This window comes from Brachyistius frenatus, unplaced genomic scaffold (genome assembly GCF_029030835.1).
Source record: "Brachyistius frenatus isolate BFR_SWC_R1_liver_20210118 unplaced genomic scaffold, ASM2903083v1 Contig_4, whole genome shotgun sequence".
Lineage (NCBI taxonomy): Eukaryota > Metazoa > Chordata > Actinopteri > Embiotocidae > Brachyistius > Brachyistius frenatus.
In genome coordinates, this window is record NW_027210603.1 from 10,112,734 (window position 1) to 10,129,750 (window position 17,017).

At 38.8% G+C, this 17,017-nt stretch overlaps 1 protein-coding gene across 8 annotated transcripts in view; it reads right to left on the bottom strand.

Annotated features, from left to right (window-relative positions):
* The window catches only part of LOC138630379 (band 4.1-like protein 1), an 84,058-nt gene extending 78,464 nt beyond the window's left edge, over positions 1-5,594 (bottom strand). For 7 of the 8 annotated variants that reach the window (XM_069714701.1, XM_069714718.1, XM_069714745.1 and 4 more), the window contains exon 1: positions 5,451-5,589. The gene's annotated coding sequence lies outside the window, so the exon portion shown is untranslated. Of the gene's footprint in view, positions 1-5,450 lie in introns of all 8 variants that reach the window. The other variant, XM_069714681.1, reaches the window with a different exon arrangement.
* Positions 5,595-17,017: the final 11,423 nt, after the last annotated feature.

Below are 17,017 nucleotides of genomic sequence, written 5' to 3' on the forward strand. Positions count from 1 at the left end.
CATGCAACTTAACCATGCTGTAAAAATGATTTTGTACAAATCAACTGAACGGGATTTTCCTCAGTAGCAGTAAGCAGGGTATTGTTGTGAATCTTTATGTTTTTGCAACTCTAATCTCTCCTAATCCTCTTGTTAGGTCTTGTTTTATGAATTTATAAATAGTTTGCACAGAGATCGACCTGAGCACAGAACATTTTTCCTAAATTCACCAGCTCTCTACAATGTGCAAGACTCAGGCAATGAGGCACCCTAATCATCGGAGACATGAACACAGATCAACAATGGAATTAACCTTCCTCCACAACTGTTGAATGCAAAAGTTCCAATTAACGATTGCCAAATGTAAAGTGGCAGAAGGAAAACAATAGTTGCTGGTTTGGTTTGTTGGAAGACGCTGGAGAAAAGTATTTTCACAGCAGACCACAGTAAAGGCAGAATAGACAGCCTAGAAAGAAGTGGGGACTGTTATCTTTCCCCACGTGAAATTTTCCTGAAATAGGAATTCTATTTTTCTGTTGGGAGGCAAACATGAGCAGAATCTTGTGTATCAGTGCACCAGATCAAAGCCAGACAACAACATGATGAGTCTCATCCTTGAGAGGCAGGGGATTTGTTCAAAGAAGGCGGCAGTGAAGAGGGAGCGAGGGAGACAAGTGTAGGTATGCAAAGGGAGCGGGAGGAAAAAAAACCTGCTGACTCACTGTAATCATGTGGCTGAGCCACTGCTGCTCTGGGTAAAGCTCCCAGCCTCCCCTTCAGAAGGACAAAGTGATGCTTCTCATCAACAGAGAAGAGCCATATGACCGAAGGTGGGAAACAGAATGGTGAAATAAAACTTGTCTCACGGCATGAAATCGCTTCTCTTTCTCCATTCTCACATCCGACTGCAGACAGAATGATGCAATCAGAAGAAGGCAGTAAATGACCCAAAGCTGTGTGAACAGAGACCATAGCTAAAAATAAAGCTGTGATCCAACAGAGACCAACAGGACTACAACTGGCTTTGGAAGAGACTCAATAGAAAGAATAGGGAGGAGCAAATTAGCGTGGTCGTTGCTTCTGGCAAACCCTGGACACACCACTCAGCAATGTGATGTTCAAGTCTGCCCCGTAACAAGATTTTGACAGGGCTGCAGAGGATCCAGCATTCTGATGAGGCTTAATTTAATTCCCATAAAACAAAAGCACACAACCACTGTGATTGCTGTTGTCGGACTCCGCGGCAGTAATGTTGTGTTATCCTCTTTTGGTTATTCCAAATAAAGCTGACAAAAGAGCATGCAAAACAGAATAAGATTAAGTATCTGTGTGTGCTGGGTAAACAAACACAAAGCTGTACTGCTGAAATTTCAGCTGTATCAGCTGACAATCAATGACACAGTGCTCTCTTATCGGGTATTGGTTACGTTGTGCGTAAACAATGTTTGATTTTCGTATATAAGTTGTCAAAATTATTTTTACCCTTGGACTGCATAAAAATATGACGTGGCGACAGAAGTGAAGTACTTTAGACCACATTGATGTATGTTGAGTTTGTTTTCATGACTTATTTGATGCTATAAAAAGGGTGAATGTCATCATGATTGACAACTGCTTTGAATAAAGCACCGAGGGCCTTGAAATGTACATAAAAATGTTGAAACACTGCCCCTTTCCTGGAAAAAGATGTTTTGCTCTTTAGCATATTCCGCAACTGTGCTGTTTGAATGTCCGAGAGTTTGTGATGTCATAAACTAAGGGTTGTTCCATGTCCTCCCTAAGCACATCCAACTGTTCAACTAAAGGAAAACAGAGCGTGCATGCCATCGCTGACCGAGCAAGCTACAAGTCTGAAAGGGGACTTAAAGAAAACCTGTGGTTAGCCTGGGTCTGCAACCCTCAGAAAACAGTCAGTCAATTAAAACAGACTGTTATTGATGCTCTTTGAAGACACAGACACAAAACAAACTTTTTACATTAGCGCTCCAGATAGAAGCTTAAGAGAGGAGATATAAATCTAAACTGAGATGTTGTTTTGGTACTAAAACAAAAGAAATAATAAAATTATGGGTAACAAAAGACTGCACATAAAACAGCAGAACAGTGTGAAATATGGGACCTTTAATGCTAATTTCATAGCAAGTAAGCTAAGAGCATGAGCAATCTAGGGGGTAGTAGTTGACAGTCTATGTAACTAACTATAGCAATTACCACATGTTTTTCTCGTTAAATAGTTTTTACCATCGGCATACAGCTAGCATCCAAGAGAGTCGAGATTGCAGCGGGACGTGAAGTTCAACAGGTGTGTGCTCATATTTGGGCCGAACAGGAGGCCTGACCTCAATCCCACCCCTGCGGTCACTACTGCACAGGCAAATGACATTACCAGCACAAGATGGAAGCGCTGATTTCCAAGCTATTTTAGCTTCTCTTTTGTGGAGTTAAAGGAGGTGGTGATTTGACGTCCAACTTTATATACAGACTATGATTTTAACACAGACCTCCAAATTTATCTATTGAAGGTGATGGGTATAGGCTTCATTTTCTGATAAACATGTTGTCCCTGAAAAAAAAACTCTGAACATGCTCGTACTTTGCAGATCCCTTTGCAGATGCCCAAAGTTTGTCTATACATACGCTAGAAAAGTTAACTTTTAGTGCACTGTATGTTTGTACTGTATTTATTCTGAGGAAATAACCCTGAAGTTGTCATCCGGGTTACTCCTGAGTTAGTACAAAACTTTGATTTTTGACAGGAAGCCTGTTTGATAAACTGGTGGCATGGAGTGCAGGCCGTTTCGGCAGGCAATGGAGGTGTTGTATTAAGGGAAATGTAGGTTTTGTAAGCTTGACTTATGAGCAACCCAACTAAATATCAGGATCTTTCCAGGTTTCAACATTTTGTTTCCCCAAACTTTATGGTTTTGTAACAGTAAATCGCAGGAGAGGCTCTTTTCCATTTTAGTCTTGGTTTAATTGGCAAGCCCTGTGTTTACTGGCAGAACAGCAAATTTTAATATAACAGGTCCCTTTAAAAATGGAACATGTATCTAACACTGAAAAAGAGCTGAGACGGTTGTTTGTGTTGCATCTTCTAAATAAAACAGGCTAAAGAAGACAGTCATATCGTACATAGGTTCAACTTAATTATTCAAAAAAATACACCAATTTGTTTGTCTTCCACATCATGTCTTGTACAGGCAAGCATGGTATCCCAGTGTGTGGGTATGCAAATTGGATGCAGCCACATTATCAGTGACAAATAGAAAATGTCATCCATAGAAATAAAAAGTATCACATTGAGGTTTGGAATTTAATTGTAGGGGGTCAGGCATTTAGTTGATATGTTGAAATGGATAAGGCTGGGGTTCAGAGAGTCCTCACAGATATGAATGTGTGTGTGTGTGTGTGTGTGTGTGTGTGTGTGTGTGTGTGTGTGTGTGTGTGTGTGTGTGTGTGTGTGTGTGTGTGTGTGTGTGTGTGTGTGTGTGTGTGTGTGTGTGTGTGTGTGTGTGTGTGTGTGACTGTGACTGGTCACTGGTCACCGGAGTTCAGCAGGCAGGAAGAGACGTGACCACACTCACCAAACTACACAAACATGACGGCTCAAAAAAACATTCAGCCGGGCCAACAGCAATGACAGCCAAGTGCAGGAGGCGCACACACAGACACACATAACCTGTGGCATGCCTTATCGTCATTGTTGGTAACATCAGGGTGACCCCACAAAATTATGCAGCATTCCATGCCTGCAATAAATGCTTCAGGGTACACACAATAAAATATGACTCAAGTAAATTGACCAATTGAAAATAAGTCTCACTAACTGCCCTTTTTTTTTTTTCGAACAACAAAGGATATTAACACTGAAATAAGAAATGATTGAGTTAACTGGCAAGAATGTGAATTATAGCCTCCAAACAGACACAGAGGGGAGAAGGGCTGCTTCAGATGCCTCATACATTCTCATTTGAATTGCAAATGGTGTCAGGCAGCATGCTGGGCTGTGAAATCCCAGCAGCACCCTCGGGCAGCTGAACTCACACACAAACACTGACATGTAGCACACTGGTAGCAAGACGTTATACACTACAACCAAAAAGAAAAGAGGCCATAGAATCTTTAAGTTTGATTTACTTCAAAGTGTCAGGACTTCATACAATCACAAATTCATGTGAAGGGACAGACGAGCAAACAGTAGAGTAAGTGGTGAGATGAGGTAATGGCTCCCCGGCAGTCAGGCAGGGGAGAAGGAGCATCAGGTGATACTCAGAGGGAGGCTGGCTGGCAGGCTGACCGGGCAAGGATGACACAGCAGGCAAAGGAGTGTGTCCGATGTTAACGACATGGATGCGGTGTGACAGCAAGTCTGCCAGCTGAGGCTTAGTGTGTGTCTGTGGCCTGGAGCAAGAGTGTTTCCAAGTATTGTAAGCCCACCTGTACGGCAGCGGGGAGCAAGCTAGAACACTGCAGAGGGAACGGAGCCGCCCAATTGGTGAGATTAACCATTTTAAAAGCCAAAAGTCATGCGGTCAAAAGAGGTTTTCCAATACAAATATGCCAGACAAATGCTAAAACAGTCCTACTAAAACATTCAAAGGGCTTGCCTTCTCAATGCTGTGTGTAATTCCACAAAACCTGTGAAAGCCAGGGGACCAAAGGTGAGGCCATTCCTATACAAAGACCTGCCTCAGCATGTAGGCAAAAACAGGCGGAAAACTGCTTCACCTCTGAAGCCAACTGACTCAGCATTTCACATCATTTACACATCACTAACTGGTTAATTCATTGAGCTAAAACCTACAAACTATACTGTAAATTCTCTTCAGTTTGTTTTAGAAAGAAAATATACACAGTTGGCGCAGACATAGCAGAAGTGTTAGTAAGAGTGTGGAGTCCAACAATGTAGTCCTGTCAGTATGACTGTTGCATAATTAAGGATGGGTGTGTTTGAGTATACACTGACTAAGCCAATAGCAGATCCAGTTTGCTCCTGACAGGCAGGGACACAATCAGAACAGCTGATCTCTGAAGCTTTTATAAGCAGCAACTTTAAAGCACAAAGAAAAATCCTAACTGGAAACTGTGTTCTGGGGTAGAGGGGGGGGGGGGGCGAGAGAGAGAGAGAGAGAGAGAGAGATTGACTGCCTGGTTGTAGGTTTGCAGCTTTGATATCAGCACTGACTGGGCCAGTGGGCACAAAACGAAACTACAACTTGCTCTTGCTTCTGCTTCATTCCCAAGTCCATGCGCGTTACAAAATCATCTGGTCTACGGAGCAGCTGCAGCTTCAATAAAATGCCTTTTCATTGCATCACAACGACACTGTAACAAAGCGCCAGAATCATTTGGCGAATTACGCGTAAAAAAGGGACAAATATAAGGAAGCCCGACATTCAGTAGAACCAGACTGTGCTTGTAACGACATGAGCAAACCGGGAGGGGAGAAAAATATGAATATTTCAACATACCCTCCTGTCAGACAGGCATCCAGGGCAGGACCATGGATGGTGCGCACCGGGGGAGGTCAATCCTGCTCGTGCCGCCGCTTCGTGTTTATTCCCCGGTTTAAGGGAAAGCGAGTGAGTCGGTGTTTTGCCGGCGAAAAATCTAATGAGAGAGGGAGAAGGAGGAGGAGGAGAGAGAAAGAGGGAGGGACACTGTCAGATGCAGGGAGGCAGGAGGGAGGAAAGACACACTCGTACACACACTCACACACGCGTGCAGTTCGTGTGCTCGAGGGAGGAGGGATGCGTGAAGCTCAACAACGCTTGTGTCATTCCTGCAGAAATGTGCCTCTCTGTCAACAAGTACTCAAATCTAAATAAACATGCGGGACAATACCACCAAGGTGACATAATGCCTTATTGTTTCCACAGCAGCTGCATTCATGTAATCTATGTGTCATAAGTGACGCAACAATGTGAGAGGTATTCACCATTAAAATGAATCTGGATGGTCGGGGAGCAAGTGAAGATGTTTCATTTTCCGCCAGAAATTATCCTTTAATAAAATATTCAACGCCTCGGCAACTACATCTGAGGAGTTGCGTTTATTTCTCGCTGTGTCGTCAGGATGGCACAGTCCCTTTGATTGCATCACTTAGTCAACTGGTAACAACGTGCAACCTTTGCGCGCTCACCTTTGCATACTGAGATGATGGGATTTAATAGCACAAAGGGCAGCGCGCCCTGAGCCACCCACTGCTGTAAATAAAAAAGAGTGAGAACTCGCCCGTGAAAAGCGATAATACGCAGGTATCAGTTCCCCATTGTGCTGGCTGAATTCACAAGGTGTTATTCAAGGTATTATTATGAGAGGCAAGGCGAGTTTGATATAATTAATCACTGATGAGATGTTGCTGTTATTTTGATTAATTACTCTTACAAAAGCAGGGCTGTACAGCTGTAATATTGTTTACTTATTACTGCGTTAGTGTAACAGCGGCTCTATACAGTTGGCTATATTACAGTACAACATACAAGGTCACTACGAGTAGGCTCAGTAAGCAATCCGCAGTCGAATAATGTAGTGCCAAGGCTGGAGTATCAACCCAAAGGGTACCCAAAGCCGCAGGTTTGCGCGAATTTGACAGAGCGATCATTCCAATAAAGGACATTACCATGTGACAATATACAATGTGACTGAAAGAGGGGTTTTATCTGAACGATTAGAAGTCACAATGGGGAAAAGGTCATTTTGGCAGAACCAGAGATCTCGCCCTTTACCCTTCGTCCTTCTCGAAGCCTGGTGCTGCCTACATTACCCAAGATGCAACTGGACCCCCTATGGATCCTCTGCTTTGTTCTGGAGCTACTAAAGCCTTGAGCTGCTTAGCCTCAAGCAAAGACAAGAGGCTGACTAAACTCACTTCTTTTTAACTCCAAAACCCAGATTTTGTTTTCATTATTTTCATAATCCCAATGACTCAAGTGATATCATTTAAGGCTATTTATCTGACTTGAGTCACAAAAGGCCTCATAAAAACTGTTGCCTCTTCTTTGTCTTTAACAGGTGGTCGCCAGCATAAAGGAGCAATACTGCCACTTACTGTGTTTGAGTGCAAACCATGTAGTAACTGGCCTCGGCTTGTTTACTTTGTATGTGTTTAATCAATGTGATATAAATATTAAAACAAATTTAAATCACATTTATCATCAATATATCAGGACACCATTGTAATTTGAAGTAATTGCAAAAACTGTAAAGACTATGATGTGTAAAAATGTTCCTATTGCCTAATCTTAACACCTTGTTTTGGATCTCTGGGCCAAGATTTATGACCTCTGGTATTTTTATTTTGTGCTTTAAAATCACAGAATTTGTGTGTTTTAGTAGCCATAATCAACGTTGTGTTATTGGTCTACATTGTGAGAAGGGTCTTCAACTTAGTCTATAGAGAGTTTAAGCATCTTTTGAACATTATTTCCAGCAGCAGCAGGCCATTCATTTTCTCTTTTAATAAACCCGAATGCTTTGGATGTTTGTGGCGTTCCATCATTTTTTTGATTATGGTATGTTTCCACTCCCCCATGTAGCTAGGGTTGGTGAGCAACTTTAGAGCAGGTTCACTTAAATTGACACCAGTGTTTGACTACTCCAAAAGGCTATTTACTACAATGTGATTAGTTACTTTTTGTTTTCAACTTCAGAAATGTTATTATAATTAATAATCCCAGCCGTGTTTCTCACATTACTTCCACAATTTGAGAAATGATATAATAATTAATGTAGCTAATTACTTCGTCTATATAAGAAGCACGTTTCTGCAAGTAAATGAAATGCAATGGGTAATATTTTGCAGGTAATTAATTATTTCAATTAACCTTCCTAACATAGATCACCACACAGTAAAAATAGGATCAGATAAGGCTGGAAAAACTGGACACACTTTGCACATGTAGTGGGGGAACAGGAGATTAAATGGGCCTGAATATAATTATATATCCAGTCATACATATACCTATTTATAATTTTTTTTAAATTAAAAAAAATCATCATATCAGTAAGCATATTGATGGCATTGAGATTTATATGTAGCTATACCCATCTGTATAATTAAATATGTTCTCCATTGTTTCTCCACTCCTTTATCCAGGCTTTCCATGTCAGTCGTAACCCCTCGGTATATTTATACGTTTTTCCCATGGTTGCATCATTAAGACATTTTCACTGAGAACTGCAAAGTAGATAACACAATGTTTGAGCCTAATAGTATGAGACATAAAAGTGTTGTACTGCTTTTGAAAATAAACATGCATGAGGAAAATGTGAGAGGTTGGTTTAAGTTTTTATTGTCAATAGGATCTGCATATGCACAAAGTACCATGCTATATAAGCCAACAGACATGAAAATACCTTGAGTATTTATCTATGGATCTCTGCTTTGAACCTCCTCTTAATACACAAAGGATTGTTTCAATTGCGGGTGAACAAGAACTACTTCAAAGCCAGTCTGTTTAATAATGAAGCATGCCTCTCTTCTGCAGTGGGAAACAACAATGAGTCTTCAGAAGGCTCCCAAGTGAAGAGCTGGGAGTGAACAGAGATGATGACCAAGCCCTGGACCATAGTGAAACAGACACACGGATGTTATAGAAATGCAAAAAGAACAACAGTAATGCATATTCATGGAGAATCAGATGTCAGAATGAAAATAAGTTGATGCTGTGCGGCCAGTCCTCTGCTCACAATTTAATTATCTGAACCTGCTGAGTAATCACAGAGACGTGACGCAGTACTGCTGGTTGGTGGTCAACCAGTGACTCCAACCTCCCTTTATAGGCTGTATCCTAGATACTTGCTGAAATGTGAGATTATGATTACGCGTAGAAATAATTTACATTCTGATCTGCTTTCCTTTAAATTATATAGTCTACTGGATCAAAGAAACACCGAATCTATGGAGAAGCTGCCAAAATATTTCTAGAATACTGTAATATTAAGCAAAATCTTGTGCCCACAAAGATGTCACATTTGTCAGATTTTCTGCTGTATTTCCATATCTACATATTGCCTTTTTTTTTTTTTAATTTCATCATGCATTCTTTAATTTCACATTTCCTCTATGATTATTTGAGGTTATGCTGTCAGGAATGTGTATTGGATTGGCTTCATGTAAAATAAATAGAAGGACTTTTGGTTTTATCGCAGAAACAGTTACATTATTTTATATGTTGTATTTCTAGAGTGTTTTGTTTATGAATGACTTGTGTTTGTTTGTGTTTAAAAACTCAGTTACTTCAAATTGCACCTTAGGGGAGACTAAAATATTTGAAACTCAGGTGAATTTAGTTCATTTAAGTGTAAGCAGTGGTGGAGAAAGTAGTCACAGCCTTTACTTAAGAAAAAGTACCAATACGGCCATTTAAAAATCATACTAAAGTAAAAGTACATAGGTATCAGCTGCAAAATATGGTTACAGTACTACGGTAAAAAGTCCTGGTTTGGTCTTTCTGACTGTCATATTGTTATGTATATGACATTATTAGATTGTAATATTGGAGCAACAGTGTGTAAGCAGCATGTTACTGTTGTAGCTGCTGGAGGTGGACCAAGTTTTAGATACGTTACAATTTTGGATACGGCAACAGCACATAAATGTGAGGGGTTGTCAGATGATTACTGGGAGAGTAGAGAAGAGAAGAAGAAAAAAAAATGCTCCAATCCATAAATCTGTCCATTTTATACTTTTTTCTTTACATTTGGATTTTTAGGTAGATATTGGATCATTTGAACATTTATAGAAATGTTAAATGTTAAAAAGCAACTTATAGATTTGAAATATGACCCTGACTGCACATTGCTCTCTGGAAGACGTCAGAAGGGAAACGGTTTGGAAACCACTGGTTTAATCTTTAAAATGTTTTTGTATTTTAAAAGTATGTGAGATTATCTATTGTGTTAAATATTCATTTGAAAAGTATCTAAAAGTGTCACATAAATGCAGTTGTTTCGAAAGTACAACGTTTCCCTCTGAAATGTAATGGATTACTGTGTAGTATCATATGGACGTACTCAAGTAAAGTACATGTACTTCAAAATCATATTCAAGTACACAACCTGTAGCCTACTTAATTACTTTTCACCATTGCGTGTATATTTTTCTTTCAGAAAAAAAAGGCAGTTCTGGGGAAAAGTGGTGCAGTCAATGTGGCTTTTGGTCTATTCATTTCACAGTACCCAGATCAGATCAATGTCACTACCGCAGTGACCTTTTTGACTTCTACCACTGGGTGGCGCTAAATTGGGAAATTTCAAACTTCTCACTGTGGCTTTGAAGTCATAAGTGTATATGTCTTTAAAGAGCATTTTAAACTGGATTTATACACTCTGTTCTGGACAACTGCGTGATGGATCACATATGAAAGCCCATGTCCCCATACCTTTCCGACGTCAGATGAGGGGTGTCTGTGACGCCCATTGTCAGTCATTTTCTAAAACCGATGATACACTATTCACTTAACTTCATGCTGTGATTTGCCAGCTGTGTGGAGGTGAAACAGGAGCATGGCTCTGTACTTCTCTTTCTACCTCTCTTTGAAATAATGAAACACTAAAACATCAAAGGTTTTTGTGGGGTATTGTGTTTATTTTTTCTTTGCTTTTTTTGCAGGCAGAGACCTATTGCTGGGTCTAAATGATGCAGTGGTGGAAACTAGAAGTCGGTTTTTGAATCCATGGAAGCAGGATCTCTTTAGCTGCAGGCAAACACCCACTTGGCAGGACAGTGGGCGCACTGCGGACAGCAAAAACAGCTGAAAACACACAAATTGTTGTTCCACATCATCTGCTGTGCTATTACACCTTTAATCTATTTTCTTCATCACAGCTCCAGGTCAGTTTGAGTCTGGATTTCCCAAAATCGAAGGTGACAGATAATCTATGGAAGATTCTACAGACGGGCTTTAAGAATTCTGTTGGTCTTTGTTAGCTCCCAGTTTGCTGCTCAAACACTGCATGAATACTCAATGTGTAGCACGGATCCTGCATGGTTTCTGGTAACCTATATACTGCTTCCAGTAATGTGATTAAATAGAAATAAACATCATCATTATTTCATTCACTTATTCTCTCTGCCCATCAGCAAAGTTTTTAGTTTGTTTTTTTATTCCAGCGTACACTGGATGTAAGCCAGGGTAACACATACAGTATAGTCCATCAAACATGATTAACACAAAGAGACAGATGCTCACATCCATACTGAAGGGCACTTTAATATATAGGATAACTTGAAAGATATATCTGAGCTTGAAATCTAAAATTGCCATAAAACTAAAAGATTACGCATAATAAAAACAGTTTTGACTGGCCAAAATGGATTACTTTGATTTAAAATATATTTTGAATCATGTTTAATATATGGAATCAGGAACTATAGGACAGAAAAGGTAGCCAGGTCATACGTCACTTGCTGATAGAGACAGAAATCTAGCTGCTTCAGTCTGAGATCTACTACTACATCCTCCAGCAAGTCTACTTAAGATGTGATTTTAAATCAGAGTAGAAGCAGTTGGGGGTCTTTTTAAATGATATCTGGAATGATTTTCCTCTCTTCAGTCTTTCCTGTCTGTAGATGACGCTAAAAAAAAAAAAGGAATAAAATGAAAATGAATAACCAAGAATTCAAACTGTGCTCTCTCAGCAAGTTAGCACCAACTCTCCAAAGGCTAATTTGATTAGCTTTTTACAGGCCGGGAATTAAATCTGGGTCCTTCTTGCTGTGTCCTTCCCACTGAGCTTCCATGCCCCAGTAGACTAGCATTATCTCTACAGTATATTAACTACACTTGAGAAGTAACAACTGAGCAGCGATGTCCATAAAAAAGCTGTATTTTGCACAGTACATGATAATATATTCCATTTTATCTATTATTGTCATTGGTGTCAATTTGCCCATCTGTTTATGTAAACCAGTCACATCCCAAACCATTTTTCTCCCTATGTGACAAAGTCTGGCGTGAAATGATAAAGTGGGCCCGTCCAAATGATTTACAGTGTTTTTGAAAAGACTCAGAGGAGACCTGCAGCATCCTGTCTCTTCCCTGTCTGATCCTTTTTCCTCGCCGTCCTCTCCTGCTATCTGTTGGCCAGGACATGGCTATTTCCTCATCCCCTTTTGTTCCACCACCGCATGACCTTTTCTGTATGTGACCATTTACTGGTGGCTGAAACGCAAACTTCAAAGGTTAAATTTCAAGTGCAATCTGTCAGACAAAAATGGAAAAACAAACAACAGAAGGTGCCAATAGATTTTCATTTGTCTAGTGTTTCTTGGTGGATGCTGTTATGATTGTACAGGTTTTAAAGTTTTTGAATACCAAAGAAAAAAAGCTGAAGCTGTACTTTGACAAAATGATTGATGACATAACATTAAAACAAATTTGATTTTTTTTTTTTTTTTTAGACTTTCAAAGGAAGCCTTGACTGATAACAATAAAAACATTATAGATATACATATACATATGTTTTTAATAGATGATTAAAAAATTACCTTGGAGACATTTTTAAACAAACCAAAATGTTTTGAAATTCAATCTAATTTTTAAAGCCTCCCTTTATCTCAAAAATATGTATTTCTTCTTTTTCCTACAGTTGAATGTTTTAGCTTCACTGTGAAGAATGATGTATGTGCAAAGTTTAAAACTAGAAGTCCGTTTTCACATTCAACTGCTGAAGGAGGAAACTTTCTCTGTGCTCATTTATAATCTGATTTTAAGGGGCAGGCCTATGAGAATGATTTCTGACATCAAAAATAGTTTGGAAGCCACCCATAGTGCAATTCAACTTCTGATTTGGAAACTTGCAGTGCATATATCCCGAGAATGCACTTATAGTAAAGTCAGAGAGATTTTGTATTTAGCACTTAAACTTTAAAAATGAAATAAGATTGCCTATAAATTATGGAATTTTTAAGGTAGGTGTAGAACGAGATGTCATTTTAAGAAGTTCAAATAGATAACTGAATTATTTTTTATGGAAAAGCTATATCAGACAAACATCAGAGTACTTTTATATGTAGTACAGTAATCCGTGCCTGGAGGGCTTTTCTCAACTACTCACGGTTGAACTGGAGTTGTCCATCTTCATTCAATTAACAAGACAACAATGAGATGATCAAATGCTGATTTATTATTTATTTAAGTGCAAAACAGTCATATTTAGCCTCCACCTAAATTATTATATGCAGCATTGTGGATTGCAGGAAAACACACCTGTCACACTCTACCACGCGTGTGTGCCTGGACAGCGATGATTTCAGAAGGCAGTAAAGCTCCTTCGCAGCTGCACAGGAAACCAACCGTGACATCTTGAACCTCGTGACCCATGACCACATCTGGTCCTCACAACAATAACTGACAGTGACGCCAAACACATCTCCACTCTGCGGAGGAATCAGTGAAATTCTCCCTAGGGGTCTTGACCTGTTTCACATAATAACAAAAAGATTGTTGTGCCACTGCTACATTACTGAACAGAAGCTGTACAGATTTTATTATAATAGATACAGTATTACTCATTATATGATTTGTATGTCCATACTAGGCTGTTACAGATTTTACTCATGTTTGTAGTAGCTCACATCCTGTCAGCTGTTCTAAATTATGACGCTAATGCGTTGAAAGGATTTAACTCTTAAAGTACTATATATATATATAGCCTGTTGTTGCCAGATCCAAATTTAAGGCATGAATTTATGGGTGTGGAAAATCAGCATTAACCACCTTATGCGCTGAAACTCTACCACTGCTACAACTCCATTTAGAAGAAAAAGTGACAAAGTCATCCCACTTAACCATTCGACATTGATCATTGATTGGTCTGCTCAGCTAACGTTAATCCGAACCGGGTTTCCAGACTATAATCACAGTGAAGGAAACTAAAGTTGTGAGCAATAGTGTAGTAACATTAGGCTGATATATTTAGGCATTTTGACTGAATTTTGACTGTGTGATTCTTTACCTGCGCTAGATTATTGTAGGCTCAAATGCCTTTGAGTTGTCTGGTGCCTACCCATTTACTGTAGGTGTTCATTGACAATTTGCTGCACTTACTGAACCCCCTTAGCAATGTTGGAATTTAAAAGGTCATTAACATTTTACTTTGAAGGGGTGTGCATAAGACCGACATGACGCCTGTCAAGTACATAAAGGAGTTGCTAGGAATTTTTATGACTGTTGTCATTACGTCTAATTCAGTCAAGAATGTAATTTTAATGCAAAGCTGACATTGCTTGGGATGTCCTTGTTATGACAACTTGACATTAAACAAGACATCAAAACTCATCATAAACATAAACCCTAACTCTAAAGGTCTTTACACACTGGGGCTGTTTTCTGAGTAAAGGCATTAATTTATTATGTTGTGTCAAAGTGCAACAGATGTCACCTCACAACTTCTAATGACAACATTGATTGTGTCTCCATCCATTCTGGTTTATACAACAAAGGGCACAAAAATGACAAAGAAAACAATCTTAATGGCAACGTGTGGAGCAGCAAATCTCTATCGTCTATTGTGAAGTGAGGAGGAGCAGGACAAGATCATCAGCACTGCATGATGTTGAATCCATTGTTTATTCTGAAGAACGAGTTGACGCAAACCTATTCAAATCTGTTTTTGAACAACGTGCAAATTCACAAATCATTTGCTGGTCAAGCCCCCCACTGTGTAAAGACCCTAACCTATACCATTGTAGCTGAGGTCAAGAAAATTATTCATGACACTGTTAGAAATAAACAGGATTAGGGGTTAGGGTTAGTTAACTTCTCATAATAAAGACATTGACAGTTTATGTTGTCTTGATTAATGTCAAGTTGTCATCATAAAATTTATTGAAACAATATCAGTTTTGCATTAAAAGTGACCTTAATGACTGAATGAAACCTATTGACAACATTATTAACATTCATTAGGAATTATTTAATGTTTATTACAGGTGGGATGCCATGCTCATTTGAGTTTTATGCACATCCCTTCAGTTAAGTGTTACCAAAATGTTCTGTATTCAAATGGGATCTTTTCATTAACACAGATGTTGTTGTTTTTTTTACAATACCACAATATATGGATATATATAGTTAACTGATTCTTAGGTTACTGAATTGTGACCATTTATCAAAACTCAAACTAAGAAATCTGCTTTGAGCATGCATACAATTTGGGGCAAATCAAATAGATTAATTCTTACCCAGCTGCAGTCAGAGCCTGTTGTTCACTAGCCCTGTGACAATGTGGCCATGTTTTGACGTTTCTTGGCAAACCATGTTTTTGTGATCAAGGCACATTTTGATCTCATGAACGAAGCTCAGTCGTCAGCATACAGAAAAAGATCACATTTAAATTCAGATTCCATAATACACATAACGTATCACATATGTTAAGATTGAAGGTCTTAAGATTGATCCCTATGGAGCGATACTTGGGACTGCTGGATCTGAAAAAGTGCTATTAATAAATGATTATTATTATTACATGGGTTAACAACAACAAACTACTTGGTTAGAAAACTGTTTGGTTATCGTGTCCACTAGCTTCTAACTCAATACATACGATTAAAGGCAAACTCTGCAATTATGTCAGTTCAATGAAAATATTAATCTATGATATATGATAGTATGTATTGTATCTGAAATTGGACTACAAAGTAATAGTTACAGTATTTGTAGTACAATATATTATAATGAAAAATAGACCAAAAATAGAGCAATAAAGTGTCCACCATGCTGGGGAATATGTGTAGAAATATATGTGTACATGGACGTGTAACTTCGCTCTCATCAGGGCTTAGGATACTGTCAACCATTTGTGTACAGGGTGGCTGCTGGATCGCAATAAGTGTCTGACAATTTGGTTATTGGCAAAAACCTCACACAGAGACAAACACACAAGCCACAAGAGCACACACTCGCACAATAAAGGATTATGGTTGAATTTATGTTGCACAAGAGCTTAAATGAGCTGCACATCCTTCTAAGTGCTTCTTTCTCTCCATTTGCTCCCACAGAGACTCATATCAAGAACTTAGTGGTAATGTTATATGAGATGTATGTCATAATTATCCTTGGATTTAAAGTGTATGAGTAGCTTTCATATTTGAATCCTAGACAGGCATAGGCTTGTTAAATACATCATAACTGAAAGAGGGGGAAGAGCATGTTATTATCTGGAAACCAATTTTAGTCTATTCTTTTCATGATAAAGGCTTTGAAGTCACATACGTTTCAGTTCCCTTACCGTGCAAAAATTTGTTTTTCTTCCTGTTCCCACTGCTGAAAGCTTGAACTGCTATTGTGCAGCACAATGTGATGAGCAAAATTTGGAACTATAAAGCTGTTTTCGCATTCATTTGCTGAAGGAGGAAAGTTTCGGTGTGCTTACTGAAAATTAGATTTCTACGAGCATGATTTGTGACATCACAAATCGTTTTGTTCACTATTCACTCACACTAGTATGCTGTAGAAACTTGAAACCCCAGTGTACATACACTGAGAACGGACTTAATTGTGTATGTAGGATGTAGGAGACATCTTGTGTTCAGCAGTCAAACTTAGAAATTAATTATGTTTGCATATGTATTCTGGCATTCTTGAGGAGTGAGGAGGAGAACATTTTAGTTTAACCTGTAAGATTACAGACGGATTAATCGTATTTTAAAGTTGATATCTCATTTTATATACGTTGCTTTTTCAAAGGGCAACACTAATTTTCTCATCTTGTGAAAACAAACAGAAAATAACTGATTACATCGTCTGGGTTAACAGCAGCTTTGGCTTGTTGATTAAATGTTTTATTATTGTCACAATTTAGGGCCATAAAGTTTGAAAGATTTGGGTGTTCACCAAGCCAACACTGTTAAACAAAACACCGCTATTAAGTGGCATTATGGTGTATATAGGAGCCAGCCTTGAACCGTAGGAACTAAAAAGTTAAACTATCTCAACCTTTGTTTCAATTTTTTTTTTTTAAAGTCTCTTGTGAGACATTAAAATGTATGGAACTACAATACCAAATTCATGAAGTACCCCTTTAGTGTCCT